Source organism: Ochotona princeps, chromosome 19 (genome assembly GCF_030435755.1).
Source record: "Ochotona princeps isolate mOchPri1 chromosome 19, mOchPri1.hap1, whole genome shotgun sequence".
Classification (NCBI taxonomy): Eukaryota; Metazoa; Chordata; class Mammalia; order Lagomorpha; family Ochotonidae; genus Ochotona; species Ochotona princeps.
The window spans coordinates 15,796,515-15,822,796 of record NC_080850.1 but is presented as its reverse complement, the minus strand read 5'-3'; the positions used below and the strand labels follow the sequence as shown (position 1 = coordinate 15,822,796).

Below are 26,282 nucleotides of genomic sequence, written 5' to 3'. Positions count from 1 at the left end.
TAAGGACCTGAAACACTTCTTTTTCTGTTGACCGGAGTGAGCAACAGAGAGAAATGTATGTAGAAAAAATGCCTACTACACATCTAGCAAATAATAGGTGCCCAACAAATAAGTATTATGGGGTAGCATTAAGCTGCAGTTTAAGATGTCCCACTTATAGCAGAGTGCCTGAATTTGAGTTCTGGCTAAGCTCTCCATTCTACCCTGCCATTAATATGCACCCTGTGAGGTAGCAGGTGACAACTCAAGAACTTTTATCCCTGCTGTCTATGTGAGGAACCCAGATGAATTCCAAGCCCCTATCTTCAGTTTGGTCCAGCCCTGGCTGTTATGGAAATTTGGGTGGTGAATCAGCAGGTGGAAAACAATCTCTGTCTGCCACACCTCCCTCCCACATACATTTCTCAAGTAAATGAAATAAATCTATTTCCTTAAAAACAGTGTATCATTATTGAAATTTCTGTCAGTGTGGTTCAAAAGAGAAAGTAGAAGCCAGTGCTTTCAAGTCCCCTAGAAAACAGGACAGGATCAAGAATGTCCATGTTGGTTGGGGGGGGGGGGGCAGTTAGCAGTTGACCTTGGGGTTGAAACATCTGTATCTCATATCAGAGAGCCTGCACTTGGTGCCTGACTCTGCTACTCACTCAGTCTGGTTCCTGCTCATAAGCACCCATGGAGACAGTTGGGTTTCTGCCACCTTCATGGGAGACTTGGATTAAGTATCCAGCCCCAGGCTTTAGCCCTGACTCAGGATCACTTAGCATTTGGAAAGTGAACCAACAAACAGGAGCTCCTTTCTATCTGCCTATTTCTTGGCTTTTCTGCTTCTCAAATAATTTTTCAAAACCAAATTATCTTGCAGAGACTTCCTATCAGCTTGGACTTCTTGAATTATCTCTGCTTCCCTCTTTAAAAAAAAATGCACGGAAGTGAATGTGCACAGCAAGACTACAGACCAGGAAACAGAACAAAAGCAAGATACAAGCAGATGGAAAGAGCTCTCTTGTCTGCCCACAAAAGCAGCCCAGTAGGAACTCCAGTGTCATAGGTAGCCAAGGACACTTGCTTCTCTGATACCTCTCTTAAATACACTGCCCTTTTGAAGAGTCTCGCTTGCACAAAAGGTATCTGCAGGAGAAGATTGGTAGTCCTTTTCTGTCTCTACTACTCACCTAATGGGGAGAGGTGGAAATTCATTCATCTCTATGGGTCTTGGGTTTCTTATAGGAAAATGCGTTGGTAATACAGTCCTTGTTATGACTGCTTTGTTGCAGGGGACACATGAACGTGAACACAAATGTGAATGTCTTTTGAAAGGGGAAAATCTGTGTTCACAAGTGGAGTAGAGTTATTAATTTGACTATAATAGAAGATCAGTAAGACAGCTGGCATCACATAGGGAATATTGGTTAGCATGTGCTTTAATCATACTTCCATTGTCAGCTGCAATGACATTGTTCTTTGTACTTGCCTTGTTCACCGTCACTAGGGTCATTTGTACATGTCAATTAAAGCCTGTGTGATTGAGTTTTCACAAGATGTAAATTAAGCTACTCAGCCCTCACCATTGCTGACAGACAACCAAACCAGGGCTTTAGTATATTGGTTTTTAGGCTAATAAATGATGATCACTTAAAAGGAAACAACTAGGAATGGGATGAAAACTTGAGAAATGATGCTTCCCGTAGATTGCTTTAGCTGTGTCTGCGGGCTTTCTCACTGCCTTCACTTCCCATGAAATGGCATTGGGTTTGGGGTCAGACAGACTGCTATGACTTGAATATTAGTTTGGATCTAAAAGCACAAGTATTTGATACATAGTACTCAAAGTATTATGTCAATAGTGGGTTAAGGGTAGACATTTAAATCGGTTATCATTCCTCAAGCTGTGGACTTTAGGAAGTGATTGGTTTAGGTTGCTGTGATCCAATTGTGGTAGATTTACAAGGAGAGAACACATGAATGAGTGACTTCCCTGTCTCGCTTCTTCTTAACTCATCATGTGATTATGTCTGTGTACATGCTTGGCACTCCCAGTTTATACTCTCCTCAAGGACCAGACTAGTGAGGCTGCCAACCTAGGACTGTGAACCTCCAAAACTGTGAGCCTAAATCAGATGTTTTACTTCCTTCAGATGTTTTACTTGTAACATTAAGAGGTTGACTAACACAGAAACATAGATGAGACTCTTCCACCACCTTGTTATGTGTTGACAAATCAGTGAACTTTCCCAGCCTTAATGTCCTCATCTGTAAAATGGGAATAACTAGACCCAGCTGACAGGAATTACTTTAAGGTTGAGTTGTATTAATTGAATGTTAAACTGAATTCCTGCTATCTCTAAAACTCAATTAAAACACCCACATGGAATCCAGTAGAAAGTAAGTGCCCTGGTATGTCCCACAAAGGGACCAGTTTTCTCAGACATATTTAATCAACAAGATAGTAGAAAGACTCAGACCAACAATGATATTTTTATTAACTAGTGATAGAATGGGGTCTAAAAGTACTTCAGAGTGACTACAAAGGGATTCTGTTGTATGTCTTCTCTGTAGTTCAGGGATAAGGAAGGAGAAGGTACACCCTATTAACCAAGTGTGTGAGAGGAGAATCAGATTGGTGGTGCCTCGAAGCACCAAGGCCAGCCTTCACACCTGGCCAGGTCTTTACAAAAGAGAGGAATGGCCAGATTCAGTGTTGTCATAGGACAAAGCTTAAAGCAGTAAGAAGATACTACTTGTAGTATGACATGCACATGTTGGCATTTGTGACCCTCAAAGCTTGATTCTTAAAAGCAAGAGAAAAGAATGAAGCCACCTACTGCCACAAGGCAGCGGTGGAGTTCAGTAGACAAGAGCCCTATGTTCATTTAGCAAGCAAGACCTGCGAGTTTTCCATGAGTCAAGAGAAAGCTACCGGTGCCGTTAAGCCCTCATGATGAGCACCCAGAATTGATATCTTGTAGAACTGACAACTAGGACAGAAGGTAAGGAGTAACACAGAAGGTCAGCCTGAATACCTATTTGGGACTTTGGAGATTTTTCAAGTGTGCTGTGACAGCTAGCAGCAGACCCCTGTTCCAAAGGAGGCAGCAGCTACCCATTCCAGCATTTCAAATATAAGAGCCTCCTGTTCTGGGCCCAGCACGATAGCCTAGGGGCTTAAGTCCTCACCCTGCACATGCCAGGATCCCATATGGGTGCCAGTTCTAATCTTGATATCCCTGCTTCTCATCCAGCTCTCTACTTGTGGCCTGGGAAAACAGTGGAGGGTGGCCCAAAGTCTTGGGATGCTGCACCCATTTGGAGACCCAGAAGAGGCTCCTGGCTCCTGGCTCCTGGCTTCAGATGGGCACAGCTCTGGCTGTTGCAACTGCTTAGGGAATAAATCAGCAGATGGAAGAACTCCCTCTCTGTCTCTCTTCCTCTCAGCATATCTGCCTTTCCAATAAAAATAAATAAATCTTTAAAAAGAGAGAAAGAGACTCTTGTTCTCTGATTGATTCTCACCACCTCCACTGGCTTAGCCCTATCCTATCCTCTTTTGTCATAGAGCCAGCCATAGATGGTCGCCAGTGTAAGTGGAAAAAAAAATGTCATGGGTCTCTCAACCCGCACTATAGATCTCCATATATTAAATTTAGGGCTAGGGGAACTTTGAATGAGATGGGGGTAGAGGGTGGCTGCAGTTTTGCTATAGCTTTGAGGGACCATTTTATCCCTGAATTTGAATATGAGAGACCAAAACAGTCATTAACTGAAAATGGTGAGAAGTTTTGGATCTGTCCAACATATCCTCATGTGGCTCTAGGAAGTCTGTAGTGCACTTGGGAGTCTAGCACTTTGGGGGAAAAAGAAATCCATTTCCCATTTGTCCTGACATCGTCCAGCCCACTCAATACACCTGTTCCATGTGTCAAGGCTCAGCTTAGGGGTGTGGTGCATGGCTCAGCAGTTCGATGACAGAGATTCTTCCTATGGTTCTTAATTTTTGCTTCAAACTGGCTTGGACCTTTGTAGTTAATGTACAGAAATGTATCTAGAGAAAATGGAGAGATTTAAACTGTTTTTTCTAATTTTGAAAATTGCCATTCATCAGAGGTGAGTTTGGAACCGTCTTCAGGATCAGGCTGCTGCACCTGAGGCCTGGGAGGGCTGCCACCACACCTCAGAACACAGTGGCGGTGATGCTGTGTCTCCCCAGCATCAGCTGTGGCCTGGTTCACCTGGTTGTATCCCTGGTACTTGCTAATAAATAGGGACAATCTGATATCTGCTGGCCTTCCATGGAAGCAAAACTCCTAGCAGGCCCAGAACCCTCCTTTCTTTATCCCCCAACAAAAGCTTCCAGGGCTCCTTGCCTCCAGGTCCTACTCTCTGTTTTCCTGACATGTCTGATAAGCCAAGCCATTTGTTAACATAGTGTCAAGAGACCAAGGTCCCAAAGTCCCAAAGTCAAATGACTGCCATTTACTACCGGAAGGCCTGGTTAGCAATCTTCTTGTCACCTAACTTCAAATTGGAAATGGTGCTATCTGCCTGGACCAATTCACGGGGCTCATCTAGAGTTCAGTGATACTGTGAATGTGGGAGTGCTTGGGAAACTTTGAATCCCCTTATAAATAATGATCCAGGAACTCAAAAGTGTAGTGTTTTCACATTCTGCATGTGAATAGGTTGGACTGAGTATACTTCAGAGGTGGAATTCTGGAAACGTGATCAAGATCACATAAAACACACCTTTGAGACGATTCAGCGTCTCCCACTAACTGTTAAAAGCTCCAGTGTGCTTCTGACTCTGAAATCATACCGATTTGATGTTGGATCTAACCCACTCAAGGATCTGTACAAAGTTTACTGCTCTAAAAACAATCAAAACTGGTTCCTAGTCTGGTGTCATCATTTGAAAACAGTATTGTGGCTGTGCATGGTCCTTGTCTTGCACAAGAGATTGAATTTTGCTTAATATCCCTGGTGGGCCACTTCAGTGGTGATTGATAGGGTCAAACTCACCTGTGTAGTGCTCTGTGCAGGCTCAGCGTTTTTTGTGAAGAGGTCTTTGCACTCGGTGCTGACAAGCAGCCCAAGGCCTCCCAAGCCAAGAAAAACATCCCCAAGGGCTCCTGAGAGGTAACATCAAGTCCAGTTGTGGTTCCAGACAGAATGGAGCAATTAAATCTGAGGCTGCCCCTGCCCTGAAACCTCAAAAATGTTAACATCTTGCACGTGTCAAGAGGGTTATTTATGAAACTATTTACTTGTCAACCCCAGGAGGACATTCTGTACTTTTTCACTGGGATACTGTATATTTATGAACCATGGCTTGAAAACTAACTTCGGCAGGAATATTTATCAGAAAAAAATTCTATCAGTTCCTCTCAAGGCACTGCCTGCATGCAGTCCCCATCTTAGGGTGGCAGGACAGGATCCTAGGAGAGAGTTGATCCATGGCTCTCTGCTTTAGGGAATGAATTCCAGATGCAGGATTCTTCAGGAGAAGGTTGTAAATTTCAGATCAGAGGCTTCCTTTCTTTTTTTCCTTCTCTTTTCTCACTTTCCTGCCATCACTACCACCACCACCACCAACCCCAACCCAGCCCTGCAAAGCACGCTGAGAGGGAACATTTTTGAATGTGCATCCTTCTTGTTGTCTCCAGCATTTGATACTTCAGCACCCTCATACCTGGCCTTATAAAGGTCTCCACTTTGGAGACTGAGCTTTCTGAGCTCTCAGTTGTAGGATCCAGCTCTCTACTGCTAGTACATGACATGCAAAGAGCTGGATGTGAGAATACAGTTTGGGGCAATGTGAGCAGACTCTAATCTGAGTGCAAATACTCCAACTTTCCCTGGAAATTGTACCCATGAACTCGTGCACCTCCGACATGTCCTTGGGGGCAGCTTCGTTGGTTCGTTGGCTTACATGGTGTTCTGCTGACATGGGCCCCGAGCCCTCCTATCATCACAGTGGATTTCTGATTTTATCATGAACTTCGGTCAAAAAAAATTGTTATCCATTTTTCTGCTCTCCTCAAGGCCAAAGGACCCAAGGGGTGTATAGTCTGTGAATGTGTGTACATTGCTCAATGACAGATTAAAGACAGAGATTTGTATTTGGGGACATAGAGAGACCCAAAGGAATGGAAAGATCTTAATACTCAAAGAGTTTACTCTGATTGATCCTTTCACAGTTTCTTGCAATGTTTTCCCATGGATTCAATGCCCATATTTTTATTCTTAGAAGCTTTTGGAGCCTTGATGAAGAGCTTTTCTCCAAAACATCTTGGTCTGTAGTGGCATACCTGATGTTCTTAGAGATAAAGTAAAATCCCTTTAGCCGATTCTCTTACATTGCCAAAAACAGTAATACTAAATTACCATCATTAGGGTCATTAGGGTCATTTATAAAGTGCTTGTCATTTGCTACACTCAGAAACTTAGAAATGGCAAAGATTTTATTATGTTTATTTTATAGATTTTTTAAAATACTGAGGCAAGAAGAGGTTAGTTCTCCAACAGCAAAAAACTGATCAGTTAGACCTGAAATTTTTATCACCTGTGTGACAGGAGAAACTATAAAAGAGGTAAGAAGGGAAAGAAGGGACAAGGAGTAAGCTGAAGTACAGGATAGTCCTTACCTCTTGGGAGGTTGTTGCTGCTTTCCCCAAGCCACCCTTTCAGCCTCAGATGACCTTCCCAAGGGATGCACACCGCCCAAAGGATACATTGCTGCATGCAGAGCTCTGGGGCCAGGGGTCTCCACGGGGGATGGTTCTGTGTGATTCTTGGACTTTTTGGCAATGGAGACATCTGCAGATCCATCAGGGGGTTATTCATGGCCAAGGCAAAATCTAAAATCCCTGAAAGTTTCAGAGAGACTGGTCACTGGGACTTAAACTGCCCCAAATGATTCTCTTTGCCAAGTTCAGAGCACAGAATCAAGCAAGCTACTTGTTCTACTGGTCTTAACCCACTCCACTCACTACTGGCACCTTGCCAGCAAGGACAAGACAGGTTCTGGAGAACTCAGGCCACAGTCTAGGGTCAGGAGGGTGTGGCAGGGCTTCCCCAGGGGAGAGAGGGCAGCCTGGGCTGTAAATTGCTGGCCTGGCACAGGCACAAGCACAGAGCCAGCCAACTCACTCAGAGGGCAGAAACAGCAGGAAGGGGGACTGTCTGGGTACATCCAGGTCTTGACAGACCTGTGGGGGCTGTACATGGAGGCGCCATCTTAACAGTCCTTCACAGTACCACCAGTTCCAGGTCTCCACATTTTGTGAGTTTGAACAGAAGCAAAACAGAGCTACTGGCCCCCATTCGTAAAGCCACCAGGTTCTTCTGCTTACTCTGCTGATAAGTAAACTTGGCCACACCTTTTGACCCCGTGGTTTAATTTTCTGCCTTGAGAAAAGAAAACATTTTATCCCTCTTTATAGAAGGAAGGAGTTGTGGGTTTGAGCTCTTGGTTCAAATGAGTTCCTTCAGTTCCTGGATGTGTGAATGTTACTTTCAAGTCCTTAGCATACAGATTGTGGAATGCTTTTACTCTATAGAGGTGTTATAAGGATAGACCACAACTTGCATGTGCAAAACTCTAATTCCCAACATGTAAATGCTCAAGAATTGAGAGTATATATTTTAATTTCTTGAAAGTGAAGTAAAATCTAGGAAATGGGAATGTACGTGGACATGTGTATTAATGTGAAGAATTATTAGCCCCACATACAGATAGGGATATTAAGTGTGTTATCATATTTGGACAAATTTCATAGCCAACTGGTTAGTGAAGTGAATTCACATTTGACATAAAAGTTTTTTCCAGGTTTTTGTGACAAGAAACTTTTTTTATTATAGAGGTAGGTGGGTCAATGGAAAAACTCAAGAAAGAGTATAATATACTAGGTTAGGATGGTGACAGGGTGCTGTGAAAGCATCCTAGGAGGCCTCCAAAACACAGGTTTGTTCTAATAACCTCTCATGGCTCAAGCCCATTGCTGAAGGAATGAATGAGTTCAGAGGCATGAGTTTTCCTAATTCAGACTACATTCTAGACAGTTTGGGCTATTGAAAAGAGCAACTATATTGAAGGCAGAACACCTAAATTCAAACCCTCTCTTAGTTATTTCTTTACTGAATGTGGTAAATTTGCTTAGTGTTTTTGAACCTAGGTTTTCCCTGGATCTAGGATGTTAATAATAAATGTGTTTATTTCGAGAGTCTTGTAAGGGTTCAAGGAAGTAGAAAGTGCTTAAACTATTAAGCACCTTACTTCTACTTGCTTACTTCAATGAAATGGACTGTTGGACAAATCCTGCACAATAAAAATGTTCATGAATAATTAATTATATATAATGCAAGAAATAACTAGTTACAGCTGAGCAGTACTAGGTACATATGGATTTAAGATGAGAAAGAGGAATGAACTCCTCAAGATGTAATTCACAAGAAAATGCAAAAACTTCCTAAACAGAGCATTTCTTTGACACTCCTAGAAATGCCTTCAACTGAAATTCTAGCGGTAAAAGAAATTGCCAAGTCATTGTTAAGAGTGCAATAATGAAAATAAATGAGCCCTAGTACCACCACTTACTAGTAGCATGACCCAAGTTTGTTGCTTCTTATTTCTAAACCTAAATTTCTCCATCTCTGAAATAGGACCCACTTTGTGAGGAACACTGAGAGAATTAAATGAAATAATGTGAAGTATTTGTAAAGTACCACAATGGTTCATCTTAACTGCTAGATCAATGGCAGTTGTTGTGACTAGGATTATTAAGGCAAGCTCGGAGATGTTTTCCAAAGATGATCATTGGCTGTCCTGACACTTGGGATGACTTTCCTCAACACACTGACATTTGTAGAAGCAGTAGTCTAATCTGGGGGCACATAGCATAGGGCTGAATCCTACGTTCACAGTAGTGGGTTAGAACATACTATTTAACCTCCCTGAGCTTCTTTTCATTTATAAAATAAAGATGATGGAGCCCAGCATGATGGCTCAATGGGAAAATCTTACCTTTCAAGTGCCAGAATCCCATATGGGCACTGGTTCATGTTCTAGCTGTTCTACTTCCCATCCAGCTCCCCAGATTATGGCCTGGAAAACAGTAGGGCATGGCCCAAAGCCTTGGGATCTTGCATCACATGGGAGATCCAGAAAAAGCTCCTAGCTCCTGGTTTCAGGCCGGCTCAGCTCCTGCCATTGTAGCCATTTGGGGAATGAACCAGAGGATGGAAGATCTGTCTTTCCTTCTCTCCTTAAATCTGATCTGCCTTTCCAGATAAAATAAATAAATTTTAAAAATGAAGATGATGATGCATGTGTCTGCTAGCAAGTTCTTAAATAAATGGTGATTGTCAAATGGAAGAAGCTGAGTGCTCAGTGCTGAGCTTATTGATGCAGTCTTTTGAGGTCAGACTCAGGGGTTACCCCTTTCCCACAATATTTTATTCCTTTTATCCCTTCTTTCTTTTTGTTTCTCATTCCACAATTGACAGGGGCAAAATTAGAACCACACACCCATGAAAGTTATATCCTGTACTAGGTACCCCATTCAAGCAACTTCCCATTTCCAACATGGAAATGTTGTGTTATTGTTATGGTTCCTGCCTCAAAGTCATCTCACAATTGCGCATCATTACAGGGGGCAACCCAAATATCAGCAGCTAAAATCATAATTAATGTAATTTGTGACAACAAGAAGAAAGGGGCCCATGCAATTATCCAGGGTAAAATCAACTTCCAGTACACAATCCTGGCTAATTGTGCAGAAAAAAAAAAAAAAAGAAACTTTCATCTCCCATTCCTTTTGAAACCATTTTAGAAAGACAGAGATGTAAATATAGATTAGAGCTCAAATAAGTGGCAAGTGAGTCAAAATATTTAGAGGGAAGGAATCTCTGATTTGTGTGCTTTTGATTGTGGCATATAATTGCTTTTTGCATGCTGAATGGGGTAACCAGGCAAAACTGGGAGATGGAGAAGGCCTCATTATAGTAACCAGGTGCAGGGTTCTCCCTCACACAGTTCTCTGTGCTCATGTCAAAACTCATCAACAGAGTGCTGGGATCCAGGGAAGAAAATATGAGGGTGGCTGTGGGGATATTTGGAGCATTGGAACACTAATGCAGGGAACAGGGAAATTGGAATCCACAACGACTTAAAAACCAGAATGCAAGAAAGGACAAACTTGGTGTCATTTTCACCACTTGCTGTTGGGCCTTAAACTAGTATCTGAGTTCTGTGCAGAAATAAATTTCCCCACCTTGGTAGTTATATAGGACTATGGGGAGGATTAGATTAGATCATGGGGAACAAGCATTGTGGTACAGTGGGCTAAGTCACCACTTCGGATGCCCCCATTGCATATTGAAGTGTGTGGATCAAGTCCTGCCTCCACCTCTACTTTCTTAGCTTCCTGATAATGTATTAGGAAAGTAGCAGATGATGATGCAAATACTGAGTTCTTTCCACACACATGGGAGACCCAGGTAGAGTTCTTAGCCCCACTATTGACTGGACTCAGCCCTAGCTATTGTGGATACTTGGGGGTTCATCCAGCAGATGGATCAATCTTAGCATGTGCCAAGAGGTCTGTAATTTATTCATTCAACAAGCATTTAACCAACAGTGACTTGATATATTTAAAAAGCATCTCAGACCCAGAGGGAACACTGCTTGCCCAAAGTTATTCATTTAGTTATTAGAATTCAGGTGTCCTTCTTAATGTATCTCAAATTCATCACCTCCTTCCATTTCTGTCTTTACCATATGGCCCAAGCCATCAGGATTTCTCAGATGGATTAGAACACTTTAAATCAGATTTCCCTCACACTTGCCTTACCCCAACCTTATCCATTGTCCTTACATTAGCCTTGTAAATAGCTCCCCAGTCCTCTTGGGATAAAATCCAAACTTCATATCTGGGCCAACAAACCTAGTCCCTATTCCAAATCCTACTTCATTTTGTCTTTGAATTCCAGGCTCTTTCTACCTCCATTACTTTGAGTTTTTTGAGATTATCAAGCTCCAAACTAGCCCATGGTCTTTAGACATGCAGGTTCTAATACTTCAAATGCTTTCCCATCTACTAGACATATTTCTGTCCTGCAATTGCAATGTAGCCTTTGGTTCTCAACTTCATTGCTCCTTGTAGGCTTTACCTGAGCATCAAACCCCTCTGTGTGATTTCTATCATGTAATTCTCTGATTGTGGACCATGTTCCTTGTCCCCAAAGATTTTATCCCAGTTTGATTCAGTATATTTGATGTTTAGGCTTCTCAATGAAACTCTTCATGAGAGCAAAGATCTTGTGTTTTGTTTACTGGTGTATTTCCAGTGCCAAATACAGTACTTAGAATATTGTTGGCATTCAATAAATATTTGTTAGATGAATTAATGAACGTCTGCATTGATATTGAAGCTGGCACTTGACTCTTGAAGGTGATGTTAAAAATTGAGCCATCACACAGTTTTGCTGCCCACTGTGATGGAGAAGCTTGATTCAGATCAGCTCAGACACTGAAAATGACTATAAAATCTTGATTATGGTAAACACCTCAGAGAGAGAGAGGACTCAAGGAGAATTGAGCCTGCCTTTTGCCTGCACTTCCTACCTAAAGCATTTATTGAATGCTAAACTGAGTGGGAGTGAGCAGTCAAATAACCAGGCAGAGCTTGCTGTTCCAAGGCAGTGGAGTTCAGAAACTCTATGGAGGTGGGGTTTAGACTTCAGTTCAGATTAAGAGTAGCAACAAACTGAAAACAGACTATGCTTACTTACTCCATAGTAAACCATCTCAACTGCTGATTGGAGCAGCATAATCTGTTCCTGCTCCAACTGCTGACCAACAGAAAATTAAGTCTTCCGGGGGAAGACTGATAAGACCCCCTACTACTTTTCACATACAACACACAGCATTTTTCTCATAAACAATATGAAAGTTCTGCCATCTTTGAAGAAGACCTAACACATAAATTTCACGTCAGTCTAAAGGCCCTCCGGCAGATCCCAGGGGTGGAGAATATAGAGGAGGATCCTGGGTGATCCCAGAGAGCTAATAGCTTGAAGTTTTTAACTGAGTGGATTTCACTTGGGAAATGGAACGCTGCCTACACTGCTCTCTGCACACAGACATAGGACAGTCCTCCATGAACAGCTCACAGAGCAGATGTCAGCAAAGGCCTGCCTGTGAAAACAATTTCAGATTATTAGAATGACACAGATTTAGGGGCCCTTAAAATACATCTCAGCCAAACCTGTAAACCTTTTGCTTTCCATGTGTGAGGCCTCAAGGTGGGAAATAATTCTCCCATCTATGACTGTTTAAAAAAATTTTTTGTTTCAATTGGTCTTGAACTCAAACAGAGTTCCCTGTCTGGCCAGACTCCCTGCTTCACTGCTTTACCAAAGCTCTGGGCTCAGACAACTCTAGCTAGTAGCCCATCCACGTGGCAGACAGCTTCAACAGGACCATAAACATGCTATCCACCAAATGATGAACGCAGTTCCTCCCCAGCCACAAAAGCCCTGTTGGGAGACTCCAGTGGAATTAATGGGATTCCCATGGAATTAAATCCTTCATCTCCCTAAGGACACCACAATTTCCCTATTATAGTGCTGTCCTAATAAATATAAAGGAAGTTGTAATTCAACCATTGTTATTTCAAATAGTCTTCAAGCCCTGGCTTTTATAATTCCATGATGGGCAGGATGTTTTTCATCAAGGAGCTGCTGGCCTTTGCAAAATAGTGATGGCACTTCTTTCTGTGTTGCTACCTTAAAAATAGTGATGAGCTTCAGAATCTGGGAGTAGAGAGGGTGGGAAAGGTAGCCAAAGCGGTAGCAGGAGGACCAGATTTTAGTCCTCCTGCTGGTGCTTTCTGGGCTAGGTTAATTTGGGCAAATCTCTTAACCTCAAAATAGTGACAACTCCCTGTCAAGCTCTGTGCTAAGAGCTCACAACTCTTCCTTTCTATTTTGACACCCTTGTGGCAACACTCTGAGGGAGGGACTGAGAAAATAGAGACTACCTTAGGGTCTGCCAGCTGAAGTTCAAAAGCTAATAGATGCCTTTTCATGTTTCTGGTTAATTAAATAAGCCTATATTAATCTCCTATTATTTAAAATCTGTTCATTCACTCACTAAACATTTATTGACCAATTACTCTATGCCAGCTTGGTAAATAAGATGATATCCTGACCTTCAAGGGGGGGGGAAGACAGTAAATAAATTTGCATAGTAATGTTAAACAACCACTTGCGAAAATTGGAAGCAGAGGTAGATGCCTAAGTCTCCCACCGAAACTCAGTCTCTAAAACTGATCAGAAATCTAGATGATTCTATAATGGTTTAAGCCCAAACATGTCCCAACTGAGGGTGTGAAGCCAGGTTAGATTTGGGAGTTGGTCTTCCCTGAATTATGAACACAAAAGTATTTCTTTTGGGGATACACAAAAACACTTTGGCAAAGGTGACAGGGTTTATGAAAGTGCCAGTTTAGTACCTGATTTGCATACAATTCGTCTTGGACCTTAATTTAGAGTTGGGTGCCAAAGCCTTTTGCACTAAGAGAGCAGAGGAAGAAGGCTCAGAAAAAGCACAGAGCATGCCAGTTCTTTGCTTGCTCTTTAATCTCCACAGAAGTGCAATTAACCAGGTGGCCCCTTTCTACCGCTTTCATCACCCTCACTCAGAGATGAGCTTTGCCAGGGCACAGTCAAGTGCTTTCAAGCTTAAAAGTTGGAGAAAATGTCACTTGTCCCTTTCCATTTTATTAAGAACATGAAAGAGAGATTGCTCTTTGCCTAGTGAATAAGAAATGTTAGGCAGGGGTTGGGGAGGTAAGGCGAGGGAAGGAGTCAGAGTGAAAGGGAAAAGATAAGACACAAGAAAATGTATATTCCCATAGATTGCTGTTACTGATTAAATACACAGACAAGGAGCAGTTATTCAGTATTTCACAGGCTCATAAAAAACAGAGTTGGATAAGTTGTGGAGGCCTGAGTCTAACTCTTTTTCTTGACAGAGTAAGACTTCTTGAAAAGGAAAGCTTATATCCAATCAGTAATCAATAATCAAATATATATTGGGCACTCAGAGAAAGCAGGATGCTGTGGTAATCCTTGGAGGGGTGTTACAGAGGGAACATTGTCCCAGATTTGGGACTCCAGGTTAGCGCAGCAAACATGTCCTAATGCCTGCCATATGCCAAGCATGGGGCTAGTGCAAGAGATACAAGGCTGAGTAACACACAATCCTTGTCCTAGAAAAGTCTCATCTGTTTGAGTAAAAACACTTTTGAGTAGAAGTATCCACTATGTACCATCCATTCATCTTAAGTTTTAGTGTAAGCCGTGCCTAGTGTGACATATTTTAATATGATTTTACTGAGACCTAGGGGATGACACTTAAAGTATTGACAGTCGGACTTCAAGATCAAATAAAGTGTCAAGCATGCCCAAAGTCCCAGGGCTAGTAAGTAGTAACATGAAGAATTCTGGGTTCCGAGTGTCTCAGAGTTGGTTCTATAATGCGGATATGTTAACAGTAATATCAGTTTTTAACACTTCACTAAAAAAAAAAATCTTGAAAAAGCATTTGTTTGAAAGGCATAAAGGCACAAAGAAAACTCTCCCAACTGTTGTATGCCGTCAACAACTGGGACTCAGACAAATGTAAGCCAGCAGGAATCCCGAGTGAACCTGGGACTAAAACCCAGGAAACTCTGATACAACGTGGGCATGCCAAGCAGCATCTCTTCACCACTACCCCCAAATGCTGCCTCTGAGCTTTTCAAAAATTGCAGAAGTATTTTTAGCGGTTCTTCGTTTCTGAAAATTCTTACAACTCTTAAGACTTTTTTGCTTATCAATATAGACACTCTCCATTAATTTTGTTTTTTAATAAATTGCATCTTCAACTATTCTCTGTATGAATCTGAAAACAATTCAGCTGATTAGAGAAAGTTAGTGCCAGCTAAATATAATATATTATGTAAACCATTTTGGCAATTTTTTTTGTTTAACGGCACATACTCTTTGTGACCACCAAACACTACTCCTGGTTGATTAGACTCTTAGTAGTTTATAAACCTCAATAGGAAATGAGTAGAATTAGTACAGTATCTTGAATAATGAGCTGCTAATGTATTTTTAATGACCAAGATGTTCTGACAAGAAACTTGTTGATTTTTATCACTGTAACATTATTGGAAAAATGATCTGCATGTAGACTGGATGGTGTTTTATTGTGTGACTGGAATGATAGTTCAGTACATGCAGAACATGGTTTTAGAAGCCAACTGGATTTAGGAGAGTTCTCACAGAAAGAAAAGAGCTTAGAGATCAGGTCTGAGGATGAATCACTACATTTATGTAGTGTTTTAGTCACAGAAAAATTATTTCCCACAGAGGACTTTATCTGTCTCCCTAGTTCCTTATTTGATAGTAGCTATTGACCCATTTTACAGATGGACCAAATGGGAATGTTTATCTTTTTTTCCCCTCTAAACTATTAGAATAATTTATATCCAGCATAATAATTTATGTCAAATTGCCAGCATAATTATGATGCCTGTTCATATGCCTGTTCAACTTCTGGCTTTTTTAGACTTATTTATTTGTTATTTTTATTGGAAAGTCAGATTTACAGGGAGAAGGAAAAACTGAGAAAAAATCTTCTGTCCATTGGTTCACTCCACAGGTAGCCACAGTGGCTGGAGCTGAGCTGATACGAAGCCAGTTGCCAGGAGCCAGGAGCTTCTTCTGGGTCTCCCATGCGGGCAATAGAGGATGGTGTCAAGGCTTTGAACCATCCTCTATTGCTTTCCCAGGTTACAAGCAGGGAGCTGGAAGGGAAGTGAGCAGCCAGGACACGAACTGGCACCATTATGGGATCCCCGCGCATGCAAGGTGAAGATTCCGCTACTAGTCTGTCGCACCAGGCCATCTACTCTTATTTTAAGTAGAAAAAGTTACCTGTATACTGTGGGTCTCAGTTTCTTTGCTTGCTAAGTGGAAATAGTAGCATCTACTTGTCATAGGATGTTGTGAGAATTAAATGAGCTAAGTCATGTAAAACATTACAAACTCTCCTCTTTATTTCCTAGACCAAGTTAGTTAAAAATCCCTAAGATACTATTCCTTTGAGGAAAGTTTACATTTTGTAGTCCTTAATTCTCTACTTGGATTATGAACTCCCTAAGGTCAGGGGAAGTATTTTACACATTTTTTTCCTTCTCATTCCTTGAAATTAAATACCGTGTTAGGCTCAGAGCAGATGATCAGGAAACACCTGTCACTCACTCACCTCTAAGGTATTTGCATGCTATGACTACTTCCTATAGGCTTCTCCTCAAGGATACACAGCAAGTGAATATCTGCCTATAATTGCTCTCTCCTTTTATAGAATTATGACCCAGGGTTCCAGACTTCCAGTTAAGAAGCATGAAATGGCTCATTCAAGGATCTTTCACTATCATATCAAAGCTCTGCAATTCTTTGCTAGTAATGATTTTAATCTCAATGAATCTATAGGTTGACACCATCATTCTAGCGAAAGTGTAACTACAAATTCTTCCTAGGGATACATCTGAAGAGTAATATTAAGTAGAGTTTCCTAAGAGAAGAGAGTAACTCATTTTGGCATATTTGTATAAAGTTTCTTTTTTTAGATGGTGATTTGGGGTATTTAAGTAGAATGGAGTATTCGAGCTAGGAAGGAGTACAAAAGAAAAGAATATCTACCAACCACTATTCCTGGATGATGATAATGGTAGTTACCATTTTTCTAGCAGTTAATACTTGCAAATATTATGTTTTCAAGTATCTGATTTTTATCTTTGCTGCAACATTAAAAGATAGGCACTCTTGTACTCATTTTATGTCTGTAACAAATGGTAAATAGTAATTTTGTTTTTTAAATTTACTGCAGTTTTCTTAGGTAATGAGCAACAACCATGTTTTGTATAGCAGTATAGTAATAACAGATGCCACCAACTTTCAAAGGCTAACTACAGATGTAAAATTGTATATGCTGACTTTGTAGATAGCATCTACAAAGATAGACAGTATCATAAGGAAGGGCTAATGGCTCCATTAACAGATGAGGAGACTAAATATACACATATAAAATAACCTTCCCTACTTCCCAGATGGGGTAAATGATGGATGAAAGGTCTTGAATATAGGTCATGTTTTGGCTTTGTCCTCTGCTGATGGAGTGTTCTACCAGGAACATGCTCTGCTATAGAAAAAATTATTGGGAACAGGATATAGAAAAGGCACCCTGATTCAGCCAACTTTTCTAGTACTGGGAATCAAAAGATTTTTTTCTTTGTCTGGATTTTTTTTTTTTAAAAAAAGAAACTATTCAAAGGCATCTCTCAAATGTTTGAGATTTTAGTAAGCAATGCCAAAAATGGCTTGTTGCCTTGAGAATGTTCTTCTCTATTAAAATCTCTATGTAATTTCTGGCAAAATTGAATCCGTATGTTTCTGATTGGTTTCCTTAAATGTATCACCATGTTGTGATGGGGCCATTTGAAGTCTATGACTTTTGGAGCTGCTCTGAGCTACTAGTCTTTCCAGCAGGAAACTACATTTCCCACAAGGGCAGAAGCCTTGGCCCTCAGAGGAAAACAGATGTATTCCAAGCCTCACACCACAAAAATTGTATGCAGTTCCCAAACCTGGATCACATCTGCTTCTCTACCCGTCTACTGAGAGATTCAGAAAGTGACCCTTCCCCTAGTATCCACACTCATCAGCACAGTGTTTACATATCATTTTAAGAGCATTCAGTCAAGAAAAAAAGAAGACATTCAAGTCAAAAAGGAAGAAGTAAAATTACTTCATTTGCAGATGGCATGAGCCTATATCCAGAAAATCCTAAAGACTACATAAAAAATGTTGGATTAACTTCTTAAAAATAAATTAAATGTCAATTACAAAATCAATACTCACACACAAAAAACAGGGTTGTTTCTTTACACCAACAACAAACTATCCAGATGGAAAATCAAGAAAGTAACTCCATATATTACAACATCAAAAAAGGTTCAGGAATAAAATTCAAAGAGAAAAAAAACTATGTACACTGAAAACTGTGAAATATTTATGAAAGAGGTACAATTAAAGGACAAAGTGTCCTGTGTTCTTAGATTAGAAAAAGTGATATTGTTAAAATGTTCGTAATACTCAAGCAGTAGACAGATTTAATATAACCTATCAAACATCTGTGACATATTTTATAAAAATACAAAAGAAGTAAAATTCATAAGCAAATACAAAAGACCTCCAATAGTCATAGTAATATTAACAAGAACAAATTTGAAGATATCATGCTTTCTAACTTCAAATTCTATTATAATGCTATAGTAGTAAGTGATATGCTACTGATATAAAAGCAGGCACATAAACCAATGGAAATGGAAAAAAAGGAATCCAGAAATAAGCTAAAGAATGTAAGGTCAACTAATTATTAACAAAGATACTGAGAACACAAAGTAGAGAAAGAGGAGTCTCTTAATTTTACGATATTGTAAAAGAATAATTTTGGACCATTATCTTACACCATAGGTGCAAACAAATATATCCAAAATGGATTAAAATGTAAATGTACTATTTGAAATAATAAAACTCCCAGAATCAAACATTGGAGAAGAGCTTCTGGATAGTGGCCTTGGCAATGACTTTTTGGATAAGCCCCAAGAACTCAGACTACAAAAGCAAAAATAAATGAGTGCAACTAAATCAAACTAAATAGCTTCTGCAAAGCAAAGCAAACAATCAACAAAATGAAAAGTTAACCTGCAGTCTGGGAAAAATATTTCTCCTTGAATTATCTTTAACAGCATTGAAATTTATTGCACAAGTAACAGAAATATTTTTTAAAAAGATAAATAGAAACTGCTAGAAATAAAATTTTCATATTTTTAAGTGTCCTTTCAATTCTTGTTCACATGTATTCACAAATTTTTACCCAGCTACAATCAGTGTATGGGTAATTTATATCATGCAATTTCATGTAATCAGGAACATTTTTGTTTACCACTTGATTTTAGTTGTTTTTAATGGCTACATAATATGCCATAAAGTTGATGTTACATAAGTTCGTGATTTTTAAACTTTCAAATAGAGTGCGACATATATATAAATAGTTAGTACATTCAGAGTTCCATTTCTGGCATGGTAAATTGAAGTCCTAACAGACTGACAGTAACAACTGTAAACTCTAAAGAACATGTTTAAAACTAACTATGAGAACTTTCCAGAAAGTGAACAAGAACAGACAGATTTGGAGGAAAATCAAAACTTCAAAGAAAAAAAAGTTACCAAGTGAGTTTCCAGTTGTTACTTGAACCTGAAGTGAGACCACAATAGTAGCACAGTGTAAAGTAGCAAAAACTCCAAGGGGGAAAAAAAAAACACAGAATATAGACTGGGTAAAAAAGGTACTGAATTGTAGGAGAAAAGCCCCAGAAAAGAGAGCCAGAAATGAGTCCCTGATTCAGGCATCTAACCTAGTGAGTCTAAGAACCTATTTTCTGTTCCTGCCCCCTTTATAGTCTCCTGTTCCTGATGCCAGTTTCTTTGTGGTGCATTCCCTGTGAGACAGCAGCAATGGTTCGAGTCCTTGATTTTCTGACATTCTCACATGAGATCTGGATTGAATTCCTGGCTCCCAGCTGCAACCCCAGTTGTTATATCCATTTGGGTAGTGAACCAAAAAGTGAGAATTTCTCTCGCTGTCTCTCTTCCTCTCTGCTTTCTTTCTTCCTTCCCTCTCAAATGCCTGAGAAAGGTATCAGAACATGGCCTAAATGTTTGGGCCCCTGCCGTGCACATGGGAGACCCAGATGATGTTCCAGGCTTTAACCTGGCCCAGCGCTGACCATTGTAAACATCTGGGGAGTAAACAAGTGCAAGGTCTCTCTCTCTCTCTCTCTCCCTCCCTCCCTCCCTCCCTCCCTCCCTCCTTCTCTCTCTCCTCTACTCTTTCTTTCTTTCCTCCCTCTCAAATGATTCCTGGACTTGTAAAATTTAAAGTGATGCCCCAAATTCTAAAGAGTCTGAGTCTCTGGCTGACCCATCTTCCACACATGTGCAAAGCAGATGCATAGTTCCCAGTTGTTAAAAGCAAGCTAGGAGTTGAAATGTTGACCATCACAAAGAATTTAGCACCTGAGACTATTAACTTCACGATGCAACTCAAACTTACGTATCAAATGAAGAATCAGGAAAATGTGAATCAATCCCCAAGGTGAACTAGAATTGGAATTACCGAATAAGAAACTAAAACAGCCTAATGTAAATCTGCTGATAAAAGAACAAACCTTTGTAAGCCATAAAAGTTATGTGACCTAATGAAGAAAAACAAAGCAAGAATTACCTCAGAGAGCTTTGAGATGTTATCAAAATTTTAATGTGTATATATAGATCATTAGAAGAATAGAATATAAAATATATGAAGAAATAATGACTGATAGTCTGGTGGCTAAAATCCTTGCCTTGCATACGCCAGGATCCCATGTGAGTGTTGGTTTGTGTCCCGGTAGCTCTACTTCCCATCCAGCTCACTGCTTGTGGCCTGGGAAAGCAGTAGAGGACAGCCCAAAAAGCCTTGGGACCCTGCACTTGTGTGGGAGACCCGGAAGAAGCTCCAGGTTCCTGGCTTCAGATCAACTCTGCTCCAAAGCCATCATCTGGGCCCTCCATGAACTTTTTGAAGATACTTCAAATATGATTTAACACGAAAGCTAATATCTACTCTTAATATCTTTACAATACATATAATATTGTTACTGGATTTATGATAAAAGTAGGTAGACTACAGGATACAGGAATGGGATAAATAGGATTAATCATTTCAAGTACTCTATATTTTATGCGAAGTCATACCATAGTAACTAATTAAACTCTGGTGAAAAAATGAAAATTTTATATTGTCCTATAAAGTAACCACTGGAAACACAAGACAGAAATATTCCTGTAATTATTAAATCAAATGAAAATTCTAAAAGACAATTTTAAAATCCCAAAGGAAGACAAGTGTTATCCAGTATAGAGAATAAACCTTAAATATAATATTGAACTGCCATCTTTAAATCTAATCATGTCAGCAATCACATAAAAAAAATAATGAACTAATCATGTTAGATAGCCATAATAATGGAATCTGAATATAGAATTTATGGATACTGTCCAGAATACCTTTATAATTTGTATGTAAATCTAAAAACTAATAGATTAAATGTTCCAACTAAAAGACAAAAATTAACACAATGGATATAAAATCAAAAGATTATTATTATATGGCACCTGCAAAATACATGTTTTAAATATAAATATACATTTGAATTGAGGAGAAACAATGCCCTATGCATGTTTATAAAGCTTAGGGAATCACACACGCATGGCAAGCATAAGAGAACTTGAAAGACTATAATAAAATTAAATTAAACATATTTGGAGATCAAAAAACACAATACCAGGGCTAAGTAAGAACATTTCGGAATGACAAAAGATCAATTCATCAAGAAGATGTGGTTGTTATAAATACTCATGTATAAATAATAATGAAAAGCTTCAAAGGGCCTGAAGCAAACATACTATCTTTACTTCACCCAGAAAGAAGAGGAAAAGGTAAGGGTACATGTGCTATCCTTTTCAGATCATAACCAGAAGCTGCTTGCATATCATCAGTCAGAATTTAGTCACATAGCCACTTCCAGCTGCACAGGAGAATGAGAAATATATCCCTCACTTCCTGTGGTCAAAAACCCAACAGTAAATCAGGGAGCATATTACTCAACAAGAATGGAAGATACAATAAAATGACCTGCAACTGATATTTATAGCAGCTCAATCCACAGTTGTGAAGACATGAAAACAACCCACGATACCCATCGAAAGAGGAATGGATAAAGAAACTGGTACATCTACTCCATAGAATACTACTCAGCCATTAAAGAATGAAATCCTACTGTTTGTAGCAAAATGGTCCCAAATGGAGACCATTATGCTCTGTCAAATATGCCAGTCCCCCAAAAATAAATATCATGTTTTCTCTGATATAAGGCAACATTCATGCAAAATGCAAAACAGGCACATAAGTGAACAGGTATTATGAACTATATGATGGAGGCTAGCATTGATGAACTGTATGTTGGAGGCTAGCATACCTGGAAGTGAAAATACCTTGCAGTTTGCATCTCTACTCCTGAATAAAGGAAGGACTCCCAGTGAAACCTTTAACTCCTCAGGGTTAGGGCTAGTATCAGTGTTACGATGCTAGCTTTTCTGCTTTCGTCTATACCTACAGTGTCATGGTGCACATGGGTAACAGAACATTGAACTTGTAACTGTTACTCAAGGATTGTTCTGCTGTTATAATATGGGCAGGGAATAATGGTGGGGAAGGTGGGGAGTGAGAAGGGGGAGGGAAAGGAGAAATCCGTATAGCCACAAGACAGTATTCTGAAAAATAATGAAAATAATTTTTAAAAAGAATGGGAGAATAGATACAGTGATATGACTGGAGGTAATCGACATACCTCCTTTTCATAGTAACATTTACTTTTTAAAAGGAAGGGATTCTACAAACTAGCAAAAGAAAGACCTCAGGGGGTCAAAGCAGAATATCTTTTAGTTTAAAAAATATAATCACATTTTACAGGCTACCTCAGAGCTCTTGCAGAAGGTGCTGAGGTCTGGATATATAAACTGACTCAGAAGTGGAGCAACCAGGACTCAAATCAGTGCGCAGGTTCATAGCTGAAGAGCAGTTTGCCTTAGGATGAATCTTAGATGAGACTTTGAACTTAGTCTTTAAAATTGATGCTGGAATGACTTAAGACTTGGGACATATTGGAATGAAACAAATGTAGTTTGCATGTGGAAAGGACATGAATTTTTGGAGGGCCAAGAAAGAAAGTTATGGTCTGAAAGTTTATGTGCTCTATCCCTCACATTTTGTATCCTGAAACTTTACATTAAAGGTGATTGTATGGGGAGGCAGAACCATCTGGAAGGTGATTATGTCATGAGGGAGGTACCCTCATGAATGGAATTAGTTCCCTTATAAAAGAGGCCCAAGGCAGATCAGTTGTCCCTTCTAGCCTGTGAGGGCACAGTGAGAAGGCACTATTTATGAGTAACAGGCTGGCACAAAAGACCAAAGGCACCTTCCAGCTGACAGAATGGGAGAGAGAAATATCTTCTGTTTAGAATCCATCCAAGTGTTAGTATTTCAGTTTTAACAATCCAAATAGACTAGGACAAGAGCCACCCCTTAGGTGTTCATCCCTGCTCCCCATGACCTCAACACCTGCTGGGTAAAGGAGACTCAGTGAAACTCATTGTCTTCCTGTTTCCTAACCAGATTTCCTCAATGCTTGGGAGCCTCTGGATCTGATCCATCAAAAACACAAGTTAGAAGTAATGGGGCCCAGTTAGACCAGGAATGTTAGAAATCTTCTAAAATAACTGCGGAAAGAGTTTTTTAAAGAGGAGGGAGGAATCAAAGAGAGGTATTGTCAATCTTGTGTCCCAATCAGAAAAGCCTGAGCAAAACCCTGTCGGGCTCAGCCTCCCTGCTTCCTAAGTTCCTGCAGTGTGGTTCAGGGCCTGTCCTCACGAACATGCCCCTCGTTGACCTACATAGGTACCTGAAGCTCTGCCCCTAATTACTCCTTTGGATAACTGGAGCCCCTGATTAGAAGGTAAATGGCCATTTGAGAGAGCACTAGACCTATCAGAGTTCTGTAGGTGAATACTACCTTTCTAGAAACTGAGTTCATTGGAGTGCGGCAAGCAGGAGTCTGAAGAACAGGAAGCATAGCAGTCAAATTTGTTTTATTACAGGGAGGTGCCCAGATCATAGGAAACAGCCAAAAAAGCCAACCAGAGTGAGGGGAGACAGTGAGCAAAGCAGCCCAACCCAGAGGCAACTTCAGGACACCAAATGCAAGGGAAGGAGGTGGTAGCCAGAGGAATCCAGAGGCTCCAATCACAGTTGCCCTAACTCCACAAATGGTAGCAGGTGCTAGAGAAATATTTGTTGTAAAGGGCAGTGTGATGTGATATTTATTTAATTTAGTCTTTATAATAGACACTTATATTTGCTATGTGCCAGGTACCATTCTAAGTGCTTAACAAATATTAACTTGAATTTAACGAGAGCAATGGCTTTATCAAAAATCAGTTTGAGAGCCAGCACCACTGGTTTCTGGCTCTATGACCTTGGCTGGTGACTCATGCGTTGTGGAGCTCATTTTTATCCCCTAGGAAAGGGGTGCGACAGTCAGACTCTTCTGGAGTTATTGTGAGGAACTATCAAGCCAAAAGCCATAAAGGCACTTTATAGACTTGAAGTGTTTTGCAAATCATTACTAATATTACAAGTAAGCACCAGTCTGGCTCAGCTTTTAGAGAAAATAATATCAAAAAGTCACCTTTTTCACACTTGTAATTGCTACCATCTCTTATGTAACTTGTGGCCTCCAGAGGGTGGATGAGTTCACTCCAGTCCTGTTCCCAGCTTATGAGCTGTATGACTTTGGGCGAACTGCTTAACCTCTCATGATTCTGCAGCTCTCGCCTAGGAGGCAAGGGCTGGTAATACACCGACTCCATTGTGTTGCTGTGAGAACCTGACCACAACAATAAGCATAAAGCCCTGAACACAACAATGATCAGTTGAATAAATGGTACACACCTCTGTTCTATTAAGCTGCAAAGTAGGTATCATTACTGATCTCATCCTCATTTCCAGCGGAGAAATCAGAGGGCCAGAAAGGTTAGAAAACTTGCCCAATGCCACATACCTAGCGAGTGAGGGAGCAGAGATTCCTAGACAGGTCTGTCTGATTTGTGCATTTTTGTGATTGCCTAAGCAAATGTTCTCACTGTCCATCATGACATGCCAGAAACACCTAAGGAAAATCTTGAAAATAAAAAAAGAATTATAAAGCTAGAGGGGGAAAAAAGTGACAAGTGCCTTATTCTCTTTAAGCATGAAGTTGCTGCAAAAGGGAAACACAAAACCCTCGGACACAAGCGCCGGGCATTACAGAGGCTCCCAGAAGCCACCTGGTACCACCTTCTGCCCGGTTCAGGCATGGCAGAGCCTGGCAGGGTATGAACCAGACTTACCTCCTCTCCCTCCTGGGCTGAGACCCGAGCCCTGCAATTAGATACCAAGGGATTGTGGCCAATGGAGTGTGAGCACAAAGGCTCCACAGCTCATCGCAACCAGGCCATCATCTCCTCACCCCTTCTGAAAGGCTCCACATAACTGAGCATGATGACCTAAAAAACTGCACGGGGGACGGAGTCCCTGAGCCACTGCCTGGAGAGGAGAGCTAGCTTCCCATCAGAAACACCCAGCTAAGGCATTTCCATGTGCAAAGTAACTCTGTTATAATGGAGCTGCATCATTTGGATTTGTTTATCCTGACAGCAAACTTAGCTTTAATCAGTGCATGCAACAGGTAGATTTTCTGACTATTGGCCACCCAACTGCTGTTTAAATTCTTCCAGTGGTGGGAAATTCATTTCTGCCAGAACTAACCCATTGTTCTTGTGTTCAATCAGCAGACACTTATTGAGTCCCTACTGTGTGGCAGACACAATGCCAGACATGGGGGATATAATGATGAAAAAGGCATAAAAAGACCTCTGCTTCAGGAAGCTCATCACTCCAGCTGGTTGCACAGAAACCAACAAATGAGCAAACCAGCCCCGTCCAGATGCACTCTAAGGTCACTGGGCCCCAGAGACAGAAGCAGGTTCAAGACCTGGGCACCCCATCACAACCACCTTAATTTCATAGATGGTGGCGGGCAGTAAGCATGACATTGATAGTCTTCTCAGAGAAAGAAACAGATTTATGAGACAGAATAACTGGGGACAGGGTCAGGTTTTGATGGGGGAAGAGGCGAAATGACAAAAGCATACTCGGAGAGGGTGACAGGGACCCAAGACACAATGCTGACAGTCCCCAGCATTGTTGCTTTATTTTTGGCTTTATTGGCAAGGAGGGGCATCTCCTTTACTTTGCCATCATTGCATATTCTGGGGTCTCAGAGAAGTCTGTTGTCTCCCTTTTCTATGACAGCTTCTCAAACATCTGCATTTGCACACAGCTGTCACATCTCTCCCATCACCCCAAGTCCCTCCCCATCTCCCTCTCTCCATCCCCTCTTGCAGCAGCCCCAGAAGGCTTGGAGGTCCACATACTCACTCCAGGGACCAGACCCAGCAAGGAGCTGTTTACC

General features: G+C 40.7%; 1 protein-coding gene across 1 annotated transcript in view; it reads left to right on the top strand.

Annotated features, from left to right (window-relative positions):
* The first annotated feature begins 1,710 nt into the window (after positions 1–1,710).
* TTC1 (tetratricopeptide repeat domain 1) overlaps positions 1,711–26,282 on the top strand; it is a 237,361-nt gene continuing 212,789 nt past the window's right edge. The window contains exon 1 of the mRNA XM_058677349.1: positions 1,711–1,714. The gene's annotated coding sequence lies outside the window, so the exon portion shown is untranslated. The remainder of the gene's footprint in view (positions 1,715–26,282) is intronic.